Genomic DNA, 16,607 nt, shown 5'->3' with positions numbered 1-16,607 from the left:
ATCGGGGGGCATTGTGACAAGCCGCCAGTGTTCCGTCTCTTCATGTTGTGCACAGTTCAAACGGAAAATACATCAACAGGCAGACTACAGAAAAGCTTACTATCAAAGGTTAGAGGGGGGCTTTCTCAGAGGGCTTTTTACAGTTTTTCTATTCCCAATTAGCCGTTTAAGTGTACTTATTGAAAGTAGTAATTCTTTCATAGGCCGCCCTTTCTTAGTATTTGACGTTCCTTATATTGCGGTATGAGGCTTCGCAGTAGGTTGCAAACATTCATCACCCATGACTGTCCCCAATTGAGCTCAGAAGCTCAATGTCTATCATGACCTCTCTTTTAGAATGTCCAAGAGCAAGCAAACTATTCCTCCAGGAGAGGGCGCCAACAGACTACTAAAGAGATCATCATTACTCAAAGAAAACCCCAAAAACCAATGCATGATAGGAATAAACAGGTAACTTTCTTTGGAGTGGAAGCGGAGAGATCGCACCAGATGCCAATTCTAGATGTTATCACACCTGTGGTCACTGCAGCAGCAGGTGAATCCACTTTGTCCAAAAGGGATCTATTCCATTCAATTGCAAATGATCTAGATAAGACAGAGAACTGCAGCACGGGGACATAGCCGAGTTGGTCAGGTTGAGTGGTGATGAGTTTGCTATTTGGATGAATAAAGAAAGTCAAAAGTGTGAAAGATAAAAAACAAAAGGAGGAAGTGTGAAAAGTGAATGGGCCAAATTGAGGTGCATATGAAGACGTATGCTTTCTTCCAATTCATTAAATCGGGCTAATATGAATCAGGTGAATTGAGTTCTGCTTTTGGAAACTGGGTTAAGAAGGGGTGCACCGTTCCTGGAGGTACTGCAATACCAGGTCAATGCGTGGAGTGGACAGAGCAAGCTCTTTTTCCATCTCCCTGTTCTAAAAATCCATTTAATATATGGTCCCCAGATAGGGGACGTATCAGATATTAAACTGATAAGAACAGATACTACACTTGATCTTAGCCAAAAGGCCGAGAAGCGATAACCAGAATTGGTTTGGGCCTCGAGTGGCACCCTGGCCTATGCCGGACACATCTTAGGGAGAGAGAGCGAGAGGGAGACAAACCCACGCCTACACAAGACATTTTGTCACCCAAGCCAACCCTTGAAAAGGCTGCTTTGCAGAGCCAAAACAAGAAGAATGGTGCGTTTTGCAGCCGCCGCCCACTGCAATGAATCTGAATAACTCCTCCTTTAGGGCGCAAGCAACTCCCCTCCCCCTTGCAGTCTTTCCAATTCACGATACAAAAAGACGGACAGGACAGGTTGCCTGACTTTCCGTCACTGCCACCCTTTGCCATCCTTACCCGTAGAAAGCCCTTTCATCATCCCCAAACCCTAATCTTTTCCCTTTCCTTCCCAGCCCCCAAACCCTGCCCTCTGTACCTTTCTCACCACCCGCTTCCCTTCTCCTGTCATCCCCCTACCACCCGGGAAAAAAAGAGATTGCCCCCTCCTTCCACTAGCCCACCCTCCCACCCAAAGAACAACTTCTTCTGCGCAGCTTGTTTTCTAGGCAGCAGCGCTATTGTGATGTCATCGGGGGGCATTGTGACAAGCCGCCAGTGTTCCGTCTCTTCATGTTGTGCACAGTTCAAACGGAAAATACATCAACAGGCAGACTACAGAAAAGCTTACTATCAAAGGTTAGAGGGGGGCTTTCTCAGAGGGCTTTTTACAGTTTTTCTATTCCCAATTAGCCGTTTAAGTGTACTTATTGAAAGTAGTAATTCTTTCATAGGCCGCCCTTTCTTAGTATTTGACGTTCCTTATATTGCGGTATGAGGCTTCGCAGTAGGTTGCAAACATTCATCACCCATGACTGTCCCCAATTGAGCTCAGAAGCTCAATGTCTATCATGACCTCTCTTTTAGAATGTCCAAGAGCAAGCAAACTATTCCTCCAGGAGAGGGCGCCAACAGACTACTAAAGAGATCATCATTACTCAAAGAAAACCCCAAAAACCAATGCATGATAGGAATAAACAGGTAACTTTCTTTGGAGTGGAAGCGGAGAGATCGCACCAGATGCCAATTCTAGATGTTATCACACCTGTGGTCACTGCAGCAGCAGGTGAATCCACTTTGTCCAAAAGGGATCTATTCCATTCAATTGCAAATGATCTAGATAAGACAGAGAACTGCAGCACGGGGACATAGCCGAGTTGGTCAGGTTGAGTGGTGATGAGTTTGCTATTTGGATGAATAAAGAAAGTCAAAAGTGTGAAAGATAAAAAACAAAAGGAGGAAGTGTGAAAAGTGAATGGGCCAAATTGAGGTGCATATGAAGACGTATGCTTTCTTCCAATTCATTAAATCGGGCTAATATGAATCAGGTGAATTGAGTTCTGCTTTTGGAAACTGGGTTAAGAAGGGGTGCACCGTTCCTGGAGGTACTGCAATACCAGGTCAATGCGTGGAGTGGACAGAGCAAGCTCTTTTTCCATCTCCCTGTTCTAAAAATCCATTTAATATATGGTCCCCAGATAGGGGACGTATCAGATATTAAACTGATAAGAACAGATACTACACTTGATCTTAGCCAAAAGGCCGAGAAGCGATAACCAGAATTGGTTTGGGCCTCGAGTGGCACCCTGGCCTATGCCGGACACATCTTAGGGAGAGAGAGCGAGAGGGAGACAAACCCACGCCTACACAAGACATTTTGTCACCCAAGCCAACCCTTGAAAAGGCTGCTTTGCAGAGCCAAAACAAGAAGAATGGTGCGTTTTGCAGCCGCCGCCCACTGCAATGAATCTGAATAACTCCTCCTTTAGGGCGCAAGCAACTCCCCTCCCCCTTGCAGTCTTTCCAATTCACGATACAAAAAGACGGACAGGACAGGTTGCCTGACTTTCCGTCACTGCCACCCTTTGCCATCCTTACCCGTAGAAAGCCCTTTCATCATCCCCAAACCCTAATCTTTTCCCTTTCCTTCCCAGCCCCCAAACCCTGCCCTCTGTACCTTTCTCACCACCCGCTTCCCTTCTCCTGTCATCCCCCTACCACCCGGGAAAAAAAGAGATTGCCCCCTCCTTCCACTAGCCCACCCTCCCACCCAAAGAACAACTTCTTCTGCGCAGCTTGTTTTCTAGGCAGCAGCGCTATTGTGATGTCATCGGGGGGCATTGTGACAAGCCGCCAGTGTTCCGTCTCTTCATGTTGTGCACAGTTCAAACGGAAAATACATCAACAGGCAGACTACAGAAAAGCTTACTATCAAAGGTTAGAGGGGGGCTTTCTCAGAGGGCTTTTTACAGTTTTTCTATTCCCAATTAGCCGTTTAAGTGTACTTATTGAAAGTAGTAATTCTTTCATAGGCCGCCCTTTCTTAGTATTTGACGTTCCTTATATTGCGGTATGAGGCTTCGCAGTAGGTTGCAAACATTCATCACCCATGACTGTCCCCAATTGAGCTCAGAAGCTCAATGTCTATCATGACCTCTCTTTTAGAATGTCCAAGAGCAAGCAAACTATTCCTCCAGGAGAGGGCGCCAACAGACTACTAAAGAGATCATCATTACTCAAAGAAAACCCCAAAAACCAATGCATGATAGGAATAAACAGGTAACTTTCTTTGGAGTGGAAGCGGAGAGATCGCACCAGATGCCAATTCTAGATGTTATCACACCTGTGGTCACTGCAGCAGCAGGTGAATCCACTTTGTCCAAAAGGGATCTATTCCATTCAATTGCAAATGATCTAGATAAGACAGAGAACTGCAGCACGGGGACATAGCCGAGTTGGTCAGGTTGAGTGGTGATGAGTTTGCTATTTGGATGAATAAAGAAAGTCAAAAGTGTGAAAGATAAAAAACAAAAGGAGGAAGTGTGAAAAGTGAATGGGCCAAATTGAGGTGCATATGAAGACGTATGCTTTCTTCCAATTCATTAAATCGGGCTAATATGAATCAGGTGAATTGAGTTCTGCTTTTGGAAACTGGGTTAAGAAGGGGTGCACCGTTCCTGGAGGTACTGCAATACCAGGTCAATGCGTGGAGTGGACAGAGCAAGCTCTTTTTCCATCTCCCTGTTCTAAAAATCCATTTAATATATGGTCCCCAGATAGGGGACGTATCAGATATTAAACTGATAAGAACAGATACTACACTTGATCTTAGCCAAAAGGCCGAGAAGCGATAACCAGAATTGGTTTGGGCCTCGAGTGGCACCCTGGCCTATGCCGGACACATCTTAGGGAGAGAGAGCGAGAGGGAGACAAACCCACGCCTACACAAGACATTTTGTCACCCAAGCCAACCCTTGAAAAGGCTGCTTTGCAGAGCCAAAACAAGAAGAATGGTGCGTTTTGCAGCCGCCGCCCACTGCAATGAATCTGAATAACTCCTCCTTTAGGGCGCAAGCAACTCCCCTCCCCCTTGCAGTCTTTCCAATTCACGATACAAAAAGACGGACAGGACAGGTTGCCTGACTTTCCGTCACTGCCACCCTTTGCCATCCTTACCCGTAGAAAGCCCTTTCATCATCCCCAAACCCTAATCTTTTCCCTTTCCTTCCCAGCCCCCAAACCCTGCCCTCTGTACCTTTCTCACCACCCGCTTCCCTTCTCCTGTCATCCCCCTACCACCCGGGAAAAAAAGAGATTGCCCCCTCCTTCCACTAGCCCACCCTCCCACCCAAAGAACAACTTCTTCTGCGCAGCTTGTTTTCTAGGCAGCAGCGCTATTGTGATGTCATCGGGGGGCATTGTGACAAGCCGCCAGTGTTCCGTCTCTTCATGTTGTGCACAGTTCAAACGGAAAATACATCAACAGGCAGACTACAGAAAAGCTTACTATCAAAGGTTAGAGGGGGGCTTTCTCAGAGGGCTTTTTACAGTTTTTCTATTCCCAATTAGCCGTTTAAGTGTACTTATTGAAAGTAGTAATTCTTTCATAGGCCGCCCTTTCTTAGTATTTGACGTTCCTTATATTGCGGTATGAGGCTTCGCAGTAGGTTGCAAACATTCATCACCCATGACTGTCCCCAATTGAGCTCAGAAGCTCAATGTCTATCATGACCTCTCTTTTAGAATGTCCAAGAGCAAGCAAACTATTCCTCCAGGAGAGGGCGCCAACAGACTACTAAAGAGATCATCATTACTCAAAGAAAACCCCAAAAACCAATGCATGATAGGAATAAACAGGTAACTTTCTTTGGAGTGGAAGCGGAGAGATCGCACCAGATGCCAATTCTAGATGTTATCACACCTGTGGTCACTGCAGCAGCAGGTGAATCCACTTTGTCCAAAAGGGATCTATTCCATTCAATTGCAAATGATCTAGATAAGACAGAGAACTGCAGCACGGGGACATAGCCGAGTTGGTCAGGTTGAGTGGTGATGAGTTTGCTATTTGGATGAATAAAGAAAGTCAAAAGTGTGAAAGATAAAAAACAAAAGGAGGAAGTGTGAAAAGTGAATGGGCCAAATTGAGGTGCATATGAAGACGTATGCTTTCTTCCAATTCATTAAATCGGGCTAATATGAATCAGGTGAATTGAGTTCTGCTTTTGGAAACTGGGTTAAGAAGGGGTGCACCGTTCCTGGAGGTACTGCAATACCAGGTCAATGCGTGGAGTGGACAGAGCAAGCTCTTTTTCCATCTCCCTGTTCTAAAAATCCATTTAATATATGGTCCCCAGATAGGGGACGTATCAGATATTAAACTGATAAGAACAGATACTACACTTGATCTTAGCCAAAAGGCCGAGAAGCGATAACCAGAATTGGTTTGGGCCTCGAGTGGCACCCTGGCCTATGCCGGACACATCTTAGGGAGAGAGAGCGAGAGGGAGACAAACCCACGCCTACACAAGACATTTTGTCACCCAAGCCAACCCTTGAAAAGGCTGCTTTGCAGAGCCAAAACAAGAAGAATGGTGCGTTTTGCAGCCGCCGCCCACTGCAATGAATCTGAATAACTCCTCCTTTAGGGCGCAAGCAACTCCCCTCCCCCTTGCAGTCTTTCCAATTCACGATACAAAAAGACGGACAGGACAGGTTGCCTGACTTTCCGTCACTGCCACCCTTTGCCATCCTTACCCGTAGAAAGCCCTTTCATCATCCCCAAACCCTAATCTTTTCCCTTTCCTTCCCAGCCCCCAAACCCTGCCCTCTGTACCTTTCTCACCACCCGCTTCCCTTCTCCTGTCATCCCCCTACCACCCGGGAAAAAAAGAGATTGCCCCCTCCTTCCACTAGCCCACCCTCCCACCCAAAGAACAACTTCTTCTGCGCAGCTTGTTTTCTAGGCAGCAGCGCTATTGTGATGTCATCGGGGGGCATTGTGACAAGCCGCCAGTGTTCCGTCTCTTCATGTTGTGCACAGTTCAAACGGAAAATACATCAACAGGCAGACTACAGAAAAGCTTACTATCAAAGGTTAGAGGGGGGCTTTCTCAGAGGGCTTTTTACAGTTTTTCTATTCCCAATTAGCCGTTTAAGTGTACTTATTGAAAGTAGTAATTCTTTCATAGGCCGCCCTTTCTTAGTATTTGACGTTCCTTATATTGCGGTATGAGGCTTCGCAGTAGGTTGCAAACATTCATCACCCATGACTGTCCCCAATTGAGCTCAGAAGCTCAATGTCTATCATGACCTCTCTTTTAGAATGTCCAAGAGCAAGCAAACTATTCCTCCAGGAGAGGGCGCCAACAGACTACTAAAGAGATCATCATTACTCAAAGAAAACCCCAAAAACCAATGCATGATAGGAATAAACAGGTAACTTTCTTTGGAGTGGAAGCGGAGAGATCGCACCAGATGCCAATTCTAGATGTTATCACACCTGTGGTCACTGCAGCAGCAGGTGAATCCACTTTGTCCAAAAGGGATCTATTCCATTCAATTGCAAATGATCTAGATAAGACAGAGAACTGCAGCACGGGGACATAGCCGAGTTGGTCAGGTTGAGTGGTGATGAGTTTGCTATTTGGATGAATAAAGAAAGTCAAAAGTGTGAAAGATAAAAAACAAAAGGAGGAAGTGTGAAAAGTGAATGGGCCAAATTGAGGTGCATATGAAGACGTATGCTTTCTTCCAATTCATTAAATCGGGCTAATATGAATCAGGTGAATTGAGTTCTGCTTTTGGAAACTGGGTTAAGAAGGGGTGCACCGTTCCTGGAGGTACTGCAATACCAGGTCAATGCGTGGAGTGGACAGAGCAAGCTCTTTTTCCATCTCCCTGTTCTAAAAATCCATTTAATATATGGTCCCCAGATAGGGGACGTATCAGATATTAAACTGATAAGAACAGATACTACACTTGATCTTAGCCAAAAGGCCGAGAAGCGATAACCAGAATTGGTTTGGGCCTCGAGTGGCACCCTGGCCTATGCCGGACACATCTTAGGGAGAGAGAGCGAGAGGGAGACAAACCCACGCCTACACAAGACATTTTGTCACCCAAGCCAACCCTTGAAAAGGCTGCTTTGCAGAGCCAAAACAAGAAGAATGGTGCGTTTTGCAGCCGCCGCCCACTGCAATGAATCTGAATAACTCCTCCTTTAGGGCGCAAGCAACTCCCCTCCCCCTTGCAGTCTTTCCAATTCACGATACAAAAAGACGGACAGGACAGGTTGCCTGACTTTCCGTCACTGCCACCCTTTGCCATCCTTACCCGTAGAAAGCCCTTTCATCATCCCCAAACCCTAATCTTTTCCCTTTCCTTCCCAGCCCCCAAACCCTGCCCTCTGTACCTTTCTCACCACCCGCTTCCCTTCTCCTGTCATCCCCCTACCACCCGGGAAAAAAAGAGATTGCCCCCTCCTTCCACTAGCCCACCCTCCCACCCAAAGAACAACTTCTTCTGCGCAGCTTGTTTTCTAGGCAGCAGCGCTATTGTGATGTCATCGGGGGGCATTGTGACAAGCCGCCAGTGTTCCGTCTCTTCATGTTGTGCACAGTTCAAACGGAAAATACATCAACAGGCAGACTACAGAAAAGCTTACTATCAAAGGTTAGAGGGGGGCTTTCTCAGAGGGCTTTTTACAGTTTTTCTATTCCCAATTAGCCGTTTAAGTGTACTTATTGAAAGTAGTAATTCTTTCATAGGCCGCCCTTTCTTAGTATTTGACGTTCCTTATATTGCGGTATGAGGCTTCGCAGTAGGTTGCAAACATTCATCACCCATGACTGTCCCCAATTGAGCTCAGAAGCTCAATGTCTATCATGACCTCTCTTTTAGAATGTCCAAGAGCAAGCAAACTATTCCTCCAGGAGAGGGCGCCAACAGACTACTAAAGAGATCATCATTACTCAAAGAAAACCCCAAAAACCAATGCATGATAGGAATAAACAGGTAACTTTCTTTGGAGTGGAAGCGGAGAGATCGCACCAGATGCCAATTCTAGATGTTATCACACCTGTGGTCACTGCAGCAGCAGGTGAATCCACTTTGTCCAAAAGGGATCTATTCCATTCAATTGCAAATGATCTAGATAAGACAGAGAACTGCAGCACGGGGACATAGCCGAGTTGGTCAGGTTGAGTGGTGATTAGTTTGCTATTTGGATGAATAAAGAAAGTCAAAAGTGTGAAAGATAAAAAACAAAAGGAGGAAGTGTGAAAAGTGAATGGGCCAAATTGAGGTGCATATGAAGACGTATGCTTTCTTCCAATTCATTAAATCGGGCTAATATGAATCAGGTGAATTGAGTTCTGCTTTTGGAAACTGGGTTAAGAAGGGGTGCACCGTTCCTGGAGGTACTGCAATACCAGGTCAATGCGTGGAGTGGACAGAGCAAGCTCTTTTTCCATCTCCCTGTTCTAAAAATCCATTTAATATATGGTCCCCAGATAGGGGACGTATCAGATATTAAACTGATAAGAACAGATACTACACTTGATCTTAGCCAAAAGGCCGAGAAGCGATAACCAGAATTGGTTTGGGCCTCGAGTGGCACCCTGGCCTATGCCGGACACATCTTAGGGAGAGAGAGCGAGAGGGAGACAAACCCACGCCTACACAAGACATTTTGTCACCCAAGCCAACCCTTGAAAAGGCTGCTTTGCAGAGCCAAAACAAGAAGAATGGTGCGTTTTGCAGCCGCCGCCCACTGCAATGAATCTGAATAACTCCTCCTTTAGGGCGCAAGCAACTCCCCTCCCCCTTGCAGTCTTTCCAATTCACGATACAAAAAGACGGACAGGACAGGTTGCCTGACTTTCCGTCACTGCCACCCTTTGCCATCCTTACCCGTAGAAAGCCCTTTCATCATCCCCAAACCCTAATCTTTTCCCTTTCCTTCCCAGCCCCCAAACCCTGCCCTCTGTACCTTTCTCACCACCCGCTTCCCTTCTCCTGTCATCCCCCTACCACCCGGGAAAAAAAGAGATTGCCCCCTCCTTCCACTAGCCCACCCTCCCACCCAAAGAACAACTTCTTCTGCGCAGCTTGTTTTCTAGGCAGCAGCGCTATTGTGATGTCATCGGGGGGCATTGTGACAAGCCGCCAGTGTTCCGTCTCTTCATGTTGTGCACAGTTCAAACGGAAAATACATCAACAGGCAGACTACAGAAAAGCTTACTATCAAAGGTTAGAGGGGGGCTTTCTCAGAGGGCTTTTTACAGTTTTTCTATTCCCAATTAGCCGTTTAAGTGTACTTATTGAAAGTAGTAATTCTTTCATAGGCCGCCCTTTCTTAGTATTTGACGTTCCTTATATTGCGGTATGAGGCTTCGCAGTAGGTTGCAAACATTCATCACCCATGACTGTCCCCAATTGAGCTCAGAAGCTCAATGTCTATCATGACCTCTCTTTTAGAATGTCCAAGAGCAAGCAAACTATTCCTCCAGGAGAGGGCGCCAACAGACTACTAAAGAGATCATCATTACTCAAAGAAAACCCCAAAAACCAATGCATGATAGGAATAAACAGGTAACTTTCTTTGGAGTGGAAGCGGAGAGATCGCACCAGATGCCAATTCTAGATGTTATCACACCTGTGGTCACTGCAGCAGCAGGTGAATCCACTTTGTCCAAAAGGGATCTATTCCATTCAATTGCAAATGATCTAGATAAGACAGAGAACTGCAGCACGGGGACATAGCCGAGTTGGTCAGGTTGAGTGGTGATGAGTTTGCTATTTGGATGAATAAAGAAAGTCAAAAGTGTGAAAGATAAAAAACAAAAGGAGGAAGTGTGAAAAGTGAATGGGCCAAATTGAGGTGCATATGAAGACGTATGCTTTCTTCCAATTCATTAAATCGGGCTAATATGAATCAGGTGAATTGAGTTCTGCTTTTGGAAACTGGGTTAAGAAGGGGTGCACCGTTCCTGGAGGTACTGCAATACCAGGTCAATGCGTGGAGTGGACAGAGCAAGCTCTTTTTCCATCTCCCTGTTCTAAAAATCCATTTAATATATGGTCCCCAGATAGGGGACGTATCAGATATTAAACTGATAAGAACAGATACTACACTTGATCTTAGCCAAAAGGCCGAGAAGCGATAACCAGAATTGGTTTGGGCCTCGAGTGGCACCCTGGCCTATGCCGGACACATCTTAGGGAGAGAGAGCGAGAGGGAGACAAACCCACGCCTACACAAGACATTTTGTCACCCAAGCCAACCCTTGAAAAGGCTGCTTTGCAGAGCCAAAACAAGAAGAATGGTGCGTTTTGCAGCCGCCGCCCACTGCAATGAATCTGAATAACTCCTCCTTTAGGGCGCAAGCAACTCCCCTCCCCCTTGCAGTCTTTCCAATTCACGATACAAAAAGACGGACAGGACAGGTTGCCTGACTTTCCGTCACTGCCACCCTTTGCCATCCTTACCCGTAGAAAGCCCTTTCATCATCCCCAAACCCTAATCTTTTCCCTTTCCTTCCCAGCCCCCAAACCCTGCCCTCTGTACCTTTCTCACCACCCGCTTCCCTTCTCCTGTCATCCCCCTACCACCCGGGAAAAAAAGAGATTGCCCCCTCCTTCCACTAGCCCACCCTCCCACCCAAAGAACAACTTCTTCTGCGCAGCTTGTTTTCTAGGCAGCAGCGCTATTGTGATGTCATCGGGGGGCATTGTGACAAGCCGCCAGTGTTCCGTCTCTTCATGTTGTGCACAGTTCAAACGGAAAATACATCAACAGGCAGACTACAGAAAAGCTTACTATCAAAGGTTAGAGGGGGGCTTTCTCAGAGGGCTTTTTACAGTTTTTCTATTCCCAATTAGCCGTTTAAGTGTACTTATTGAAAGTAGTAATTCTTTCATAGGCCGCCCTTTCTTAGTATTTGACGTTCCTTATATTGCGGTATGAGGCTTCGCAGTAGGTTGCAAACATTCATCACCCATGACTGTCCCCAATTGAGCTCAGAAGCTCAATGTCTATCATGACCTCTCTTTTAGAATGTCCAAGAGCAAGCAAACTATTCCTCCAGGAGAGGGCGCCAACAGACTACTAAAGAGATCATCATTACTCAAAGAAAACCCCAAAAACCAATGCATGATAGGAATAAACAGGTAACTTTCTTTGGAGTGGAAGCGGAGAGATCGCACCAGATGCCAATTCTAGATGTTATCACACCTGTGGTCACTGCAGCAGCAGGTGAATCCACTTTGTCCAAAAGGGATCTATTCCATTCAATTGCAAATGATCTAGATAAGACAGAGAACTGCAGCACGGGGACATAGCCGAGTTGGTCAGGTTGAGTGGTGATGAGTTTGCTATTTGGATGAATAAAGAAAGTCAAAAGTGTGAAAGATAAAAAACAAAAGGAGGAAGTGTGAAAAGTGAATGGGCCAAATTGAGGTGCATATGAAGACGTATGCTTTCTTCCAATTCATTAAATCGGGCTAATATGAATCAGGTGAATTGAGTTCTGCTTTTGGAAACTGGGTTAAGAAGGGGTGCACCGTTCCTGGAGGTACTGCAATACCAGGTCAATGCGTGGAGTGGACAGAGCAAGCTCTTTTTCCATCTCCCTGTTCTAAAAATCCATTTAATATATGGTCCCCAGATAGGGGACGTATCAGATATTAAACTGATAAGAACAGATACTACACTTGATCTTAGCCAAAAGGCCGAGAAGCGATAACCAGAATTGGTTTGGGCCTCGAGTGGCACCCTGGCCTATGCCGGACACATCTTAGGGAGAGAGAGCGAGAGGGAGACAAACCCACGCCTACACAAGACATTTTGTCACCCAAGCCAACCCTTGAAAAGGCTGCTTTGCAGAGCCAAAACAAGAAGAATGGTGCGTTTTGCAGCCGCCGCCCACTGCAATGAATCTGAATAACTCCTCCTTTAGGGCGCAAGCAACTCCCCTCCCCCTTGCAGTCTTTCCAATTCACGATACAAAAAGACGGACAGGACAGGTTGCCTGACTTTCCGTCACTGCCACCCTTTGCCATCCTTACCCGTAGAAAGCCCTTTCATCATCCCCAAACCCTAATCTTTTCCCTTTCCTTCCCAGCCCCCAAACCCTGCCCTCTGTACCTTTCTCACCACCCGCTTCCCTTCTCCTGTCATCCCCCTACCACCCGGGAAAAAAAGAGATTGCCCCCTCCTTCCACTAGCCCACCCTCCCACCCAAAGAACAACTTCTTCTGCGCAGCTTGTTTTCTAGGCAGCAGCGCTATTGTGATGTCATCGGGGGGCATTGTGACAAGCCGCCAGTGTTCCGTCTCTTCATGTTGTGCACAGTTCAAACGGAAAATACATCAACAGGCAGACTACAGAAAAGCTTACTATCAAAGGTTAGAGGGGGGCTTTCTCAGAGGGCTTTTTACAGTTTTTCTATTCCCAATTAGCCGTTTAAGTGTACTTATTGAAAGTAGTAATTCTTTCATAGGCCGCCCTTTCTTAGTATTTGACGTTCCTTATATTGCGGTATGAGGCTTCGCAGTAGGTTGCAAACATTCATCACCCATGACTGTCCCCAATTGAGCTCAGAAGCTCAATGTCTATCATGACCTCTCTTTTAGAATGTCCAAGAGCAAGCAAACTATTCCTCCAGGAGAGGGCGCCAACAGACTACTAAAGAGATCATCATTACTCAAAGAAAACCCCAAAAACCAATGCATGATAGGAATAAACAGGTAACTTTCTTTGGAGTGGAAGCGGAGAGATCGCACCAGATGCCAATTCTAGATGTTATCACACCTGTGGTCACTGCAGCAGCAGGTGAATCCACTTTGTCCAAAAGGGATCTATTCCATTCAATTGCAAATGATCTAGATAAGACAGAGAACTGCAGCACGGGGACATAGCCGAGTTGGTCAGGTTGAGTGGTGATGAGTTTGCTATTTGGATGAATAAAGAAAGTCAAAAGTGTGAAAGATAAAAAACAAAAGGAGGAAGTGTGAAAAGTGAATGGGCCAAATTGAGGTGCATATGAAGACGTATGCTTTCTTCCAATTCATTAAATCGGGCTAATATGAATCAGGTGAATTGAGTTCTGCTTTTGGAAACTGGGTTAAGAAGGGGTGCACCGTTCCTGGAGGTACTGCAATACCAGGTCAATGCGTGGAGTGGACAGAGCAAGCTCTTTTTCCATCTCCCTGTTCTAAAAATCCATTTAATATATGGTCCCCAGATAGGGGACGTATCAGATATTAAACTGATAAGAACAGATACTACACTTGATCTTAGCCAAAAGGCCGAGAAGCGATAACCAGAATTGGTTTGGGCCTCGAGTGGCACCCTGGCCTATGCCGGACACATCTTAGGGAGAGAGAGCGAGAGGGAGACAAACCCACGCCTACACAAGACATTTTGTCACCCAAGCCAACCCTTGAAAAGGCTGCTTTGCAGAGCCAAAACAAGAAGAATGGTGCGTTTTGCAGCCGCCGCCCACTGCAATGAATCTGAAAAACTCCTCCTTTAGGGCGCAAGCAACTCCCCTCCCCCTTGCAGTCTTTCCAATTCACGATACAAAAAGACGGACAGGACAGGTTGCCTGACTTTCCGTCACTGCCACCCTTTGCCATCCTTACCCGTAGAAAGCCCTTTCATCATCCCCAAACCCTAATCTTTTCCCTTTCCTTCCCAGCCCCCAAACCCTGCCCTCTGTACCTTTCTCACCACCCGCTTCCCTTCTCCTGTCATCCCCCTACCACCCGGGAAAAAAAGAGATTGCCCCCTCCTTCCACTAGCCCACCCTCCCACCCAAAGAACAACTTCTTCTGCGCAGCTTGTTTTCTAGGCAGCAGCGCTATTGTGATGTCATCGGGGGGCATTGTGACAAGCCGCCAGTGTTCCGTCTCTTCATGTTGTGCACAGTTCAAACGGAAAATACATCAACAGGCAGACTACAGAAAAGCTTACTATCAAAGGTTAGAGGGGGGCTTTCTCAGAGGGCTTTTTACAGTTTTTCTATTCCCAATTAGCCGTTTAAGTGTACTTATTGAAAGTAGTAATTCTTTCATAGGCCGCCCTTTCTTAGTATTTGACGTTCCTTATATTGCGGTATGAGGCTTCGCAGTAGGTTGCAAACATTCATCACCCATGACTGTCCCCAATTGAGCTCAGAAGCTCAATGTCTATCATGACCTCTCTTTTAGAATGTCCAAGAGCAAGCAAACTATTCCTCCAGGAGAGGGCGCCAACAGACTACTAAAGAGATCATCATTACTCAAAGAAAACCCCAAAAACCAATGCATGATAGGAATAAACAGGTAACTTTCTTTGGAGTGGAAGCGGAGAGATCGCACCAGATGCCAATTCTAGATGTTATCACACCTGTGGTCACTGCAGCAGCAGGTGAATCCACTTTGTCCAAAAGGGATCTATTCCATTCAATTGCAAATGATCTAGATAAGACAGAGAACTGCAGCACGGGGACATAGCCGAGTTGGTCAGGTTGAGTGGTGATGAGTTTGCTATTTGGATGAATAAAGAAAGTCAAAAGTGTGAAAGATAAAAAACAAAAGGAGGAAGTGTGAAAAGTGAATGGGCCAAATTGAGGTGCATATGAAGACGTATGCTTTCTTCCAATTCATTAAATCGGGCTAATATGAATCAGGTGAATTGAGTTCTGCTTTTGGAAACTGGGTTAAGAAGGGGTGCACCGTTCCTGGAGGTACTGCAATACCAGGTCAATGCGTGGAGTGGACAGAGCAAGCTCTTTTTCCATCTCCCTGTTCTAAAAATCCATTTAATATATGGTCCCCAGATAGGGGACGTATCAGATATTAAACTGATAAGAACAGATACTACACTTGATCTTAGCCAAAAGGCCGAGAAGCGATAACCAGAATTGGTTTGGGCCTCGAGTGGCACCCTGGCCTATGCCGGACACATCTTAGGGAGAGAGAGCGAGAGGGAGACAAACCCACGCCTACACAAGACATTTTGTCACCCAAGCCAACCCTTGAAAAGGCTGCTTTGCAGAGCCAAAACAAGAAGAATGGTGCGTTTTGCAGCCGCCGCCCACTGCAATGAATCTGAATAACTCCTCCTTTAGGGCGCAAGCAACTCCCCTCCCCCTTGCAGTCTTTCCAATTCACGATACAAAAAGACGGACAGGACAGGTTGCCTGACTTTCCGTCACTGCCACCCTTTGCCATCCTTACCCGTAGAAAGCCCTTTCATCATCCCCAAACCCTAATCTTTTCCCTTTCCTTCCCAGCCCCCAAACCCTGCCCTCTGTACCTTTCTCACCACCCGCTTCCCTTCTCCTGTCATCCCCCTACCACCCGGGAAAAAAAGAGATTGCCCCCTCCTTCCACTAGCCCACCCTCCCACCCAAAGAACAACTTCTTCTGCGCAGCTTGTTTTCTAGGCAGCAGCGCTATTGTGATGTCATCGGGGGGCATTGTGACAAGCCGCCAGTGTTCCGTCTCTTCATGTTGTGCACAGTTCAAACGGAAAATACATCAACAGGCAGACTACAGAAAAGCTTACTATCAAAGGTTAGAGGGGGGCTTTCTCAGAGGGCTTTTTACAGTTTTTCTATTCCCAATTAGCCGTTTAAGTGTACTTATTGAAAGTAGTAATTCTTTCATAGGCCGCCCTTTCTTAGTATTTGACGTTCCTTATATTGCGGTATGAGGCTTCGCAGTAGGTTGCAAACATTCATCACCCATGACTGTCCCCAATTGAGCTCAGAAGCTCAATGTCTATCATGACCTCTCTTTTAGAATGTCCAAGAGCAAGCAAACTATTCCTCCAGGAGAGGGCGCCAACAGACTACTAAAGAGATCATCATTACTCAAAGAAAACCCCAAAAACCAATGCATGATAGGAATAAACAGGTAACTTTCTTTGGAGTGGAAGCGGAGAGATCGCACCAGATGCCAATTCTAGATGTTATCACACCTGTGGTCACTGCAGCAGCAGGTGAATCCACTTTGTCCAAAAGGGATCTATTCCATTCAATTGCAAATGATCTAGATAAGACAGAGAACTGCAGCACGGGGACATAGCCGAGTTGGTCAGGTTGAGTGGTGATGAGTTTGCTATTTGGATGAATAAAGAAAGTCAAAAGTGTGAAAGATAAAAAACAAAAGGAGGAAGTGTGAAAAGTGAATGGGCCAAATTGAGGTGCATATGAAGACGTATGCTTTCTTCCAATTCATTAAATCGGGCTAATATGAATCAGGTGAATTGAGTTCTGCTTTTGGAAACTGGG

At 46.1% G+C, this 16,607-nt stretch overlaps 10 non-coding genes across 10 annotated transcripts; all 10 read right to left on the bottom strand.

Annotated features, from left to right (window-relative positions):
- Positions 1-832: 832 nt before the first annotated feature.
- On the bottom strand, positions 833-1,023 carry LOC142265078 (U2 spliceosomal RNA). Its single transcript, XR_012731454.1, has one exon. It is a non-coding gene; the product is annotated as a U2 spliceosomal RNA (small nuclear RNA).
- Positions 1,024-2,410: 1,387 nt separating this feature from the next.
- LOC142265077 (U2 spliceosomal RNA) lies at positions 2,411-2,601 on the bottom strand. Its single transcript, XR_012731453.1, has one exon. It is a non-coding gene; the product is annotated as a U2 spliceosomal RNA (small nuclear RNA).
- Positions 2,602-3,988: 1,387 nt separating this feature from the next.
- LOC142265075 (U2 spliceosomal RNA) lies at positions 3,989-4,179 on the bottom strand. The gene has a single exon (XR_012731452.1). It is a non-coding gene; the product is annotated as a U2 spliceosomal RNA (small nuclear RNA).
- A 1,387-nt stretch (positions 4,180-5,566) lies between these two features.
- On the bottom strand, positions 5,567-5,757 carry LOC142265074 (U2 spliceosomal RNA). Its single transcript, XR_012731451.1, has one exon. It is a non-coding gene; the product is annotated as a U2 spliceosomal RNA (small nuclear RNA).
- A 1,387-nt stretch (positions 5,758-7,144) lies between these two features.
- Positions 7,145-7,335, bottom strand: LOC142265072 (U2 spliceosomal RNA). The gene has a single exon (XR_012731449.1). It is a non-coding gene; the product is annotated as a U2 spliceosomal RNA (small nuclear RNA).
- Positions 7,336-8,722: 1,387 nt separating this feature from the next.
- LOC142265071 (U2 spliceosomal RNA) lies at positions 8,723-8,913 on the bottom strand. The gene has a single exon (XR_012731448.1). It is a non-coding gene; the product is annotated as a U2 spliceosomal RNA (small nuclear RNA).
- Positions 8,914-10,300: 1,387 nt separating this feature from the next.
- LOC142265070 (U2 spliceosomal RNA) lies at positions 10,301-10,491 on the bottom strand. Its single transcript, XR_012731447.1, has one exon. It is a non-coding gene; the product is annotated as a U2 spliceosomal RNA (small nuclear RNA).
- Positions 10,492-11,878: 1,387 nt separating this feature from the next.
- Positions 11,879-12,069, bottom strand: LOC142265069 (U2 spliceosomal RNA). Its single transcript, XR_012731446.1, has one exon. It is a non-coding gene; the product is annotated as a U2 spliceosomal RNA (small nuclear RNA).
- A 1,387-nt stretch (positions 12,070-13,456) lies between these two features.
- LOC142265068 (U2 spliceosomal RNA) lies at positions 13,457-13,647 on the bottom strand. Its single transcript, XR_012731445.1, has one exon. It is a non-coding gene; the product is annotated as a U2 spliceosomal RNA (small nuclear RNA).
- Positions 13,648-15,034: 1,387 nt separating this feature from the next.
- On the bottom strand, positions 15,035-15,225 carry LOC142265058 (U2 spliceosomal RNA). Its single transcript, XR_012731444.1, has one exon. It is a non-coding gene; the product is annotated as a U2 spliceosomal RNA (small nuclear RNA).
- Positions 15,226-16,607: the final 1,382 nt, after the last annotated feature.

Source organism: Anomaloglossus baeobatrachus, unplaced genomic scaffold (genome assembly GCF_048569485.1).
Source record: "Anomaloglossus baeobatrachus isolate aAnoBae1 unplaced genomic scaffold, aAnoBae1.hap1 Scaffold_2717, whole genome shotgun sequence".
Classification (NCBI taxonomy): domain Eukaryota; kingdom Metazoa; phylum Chordata; class Amphibia; order Anura; family Aromobatidae; genus Anomaloglossus; species Anomaloglossus baeobatrachus.
This window is presented reverse-complemented; position numbering and strand designations above follow the sequence as displayed.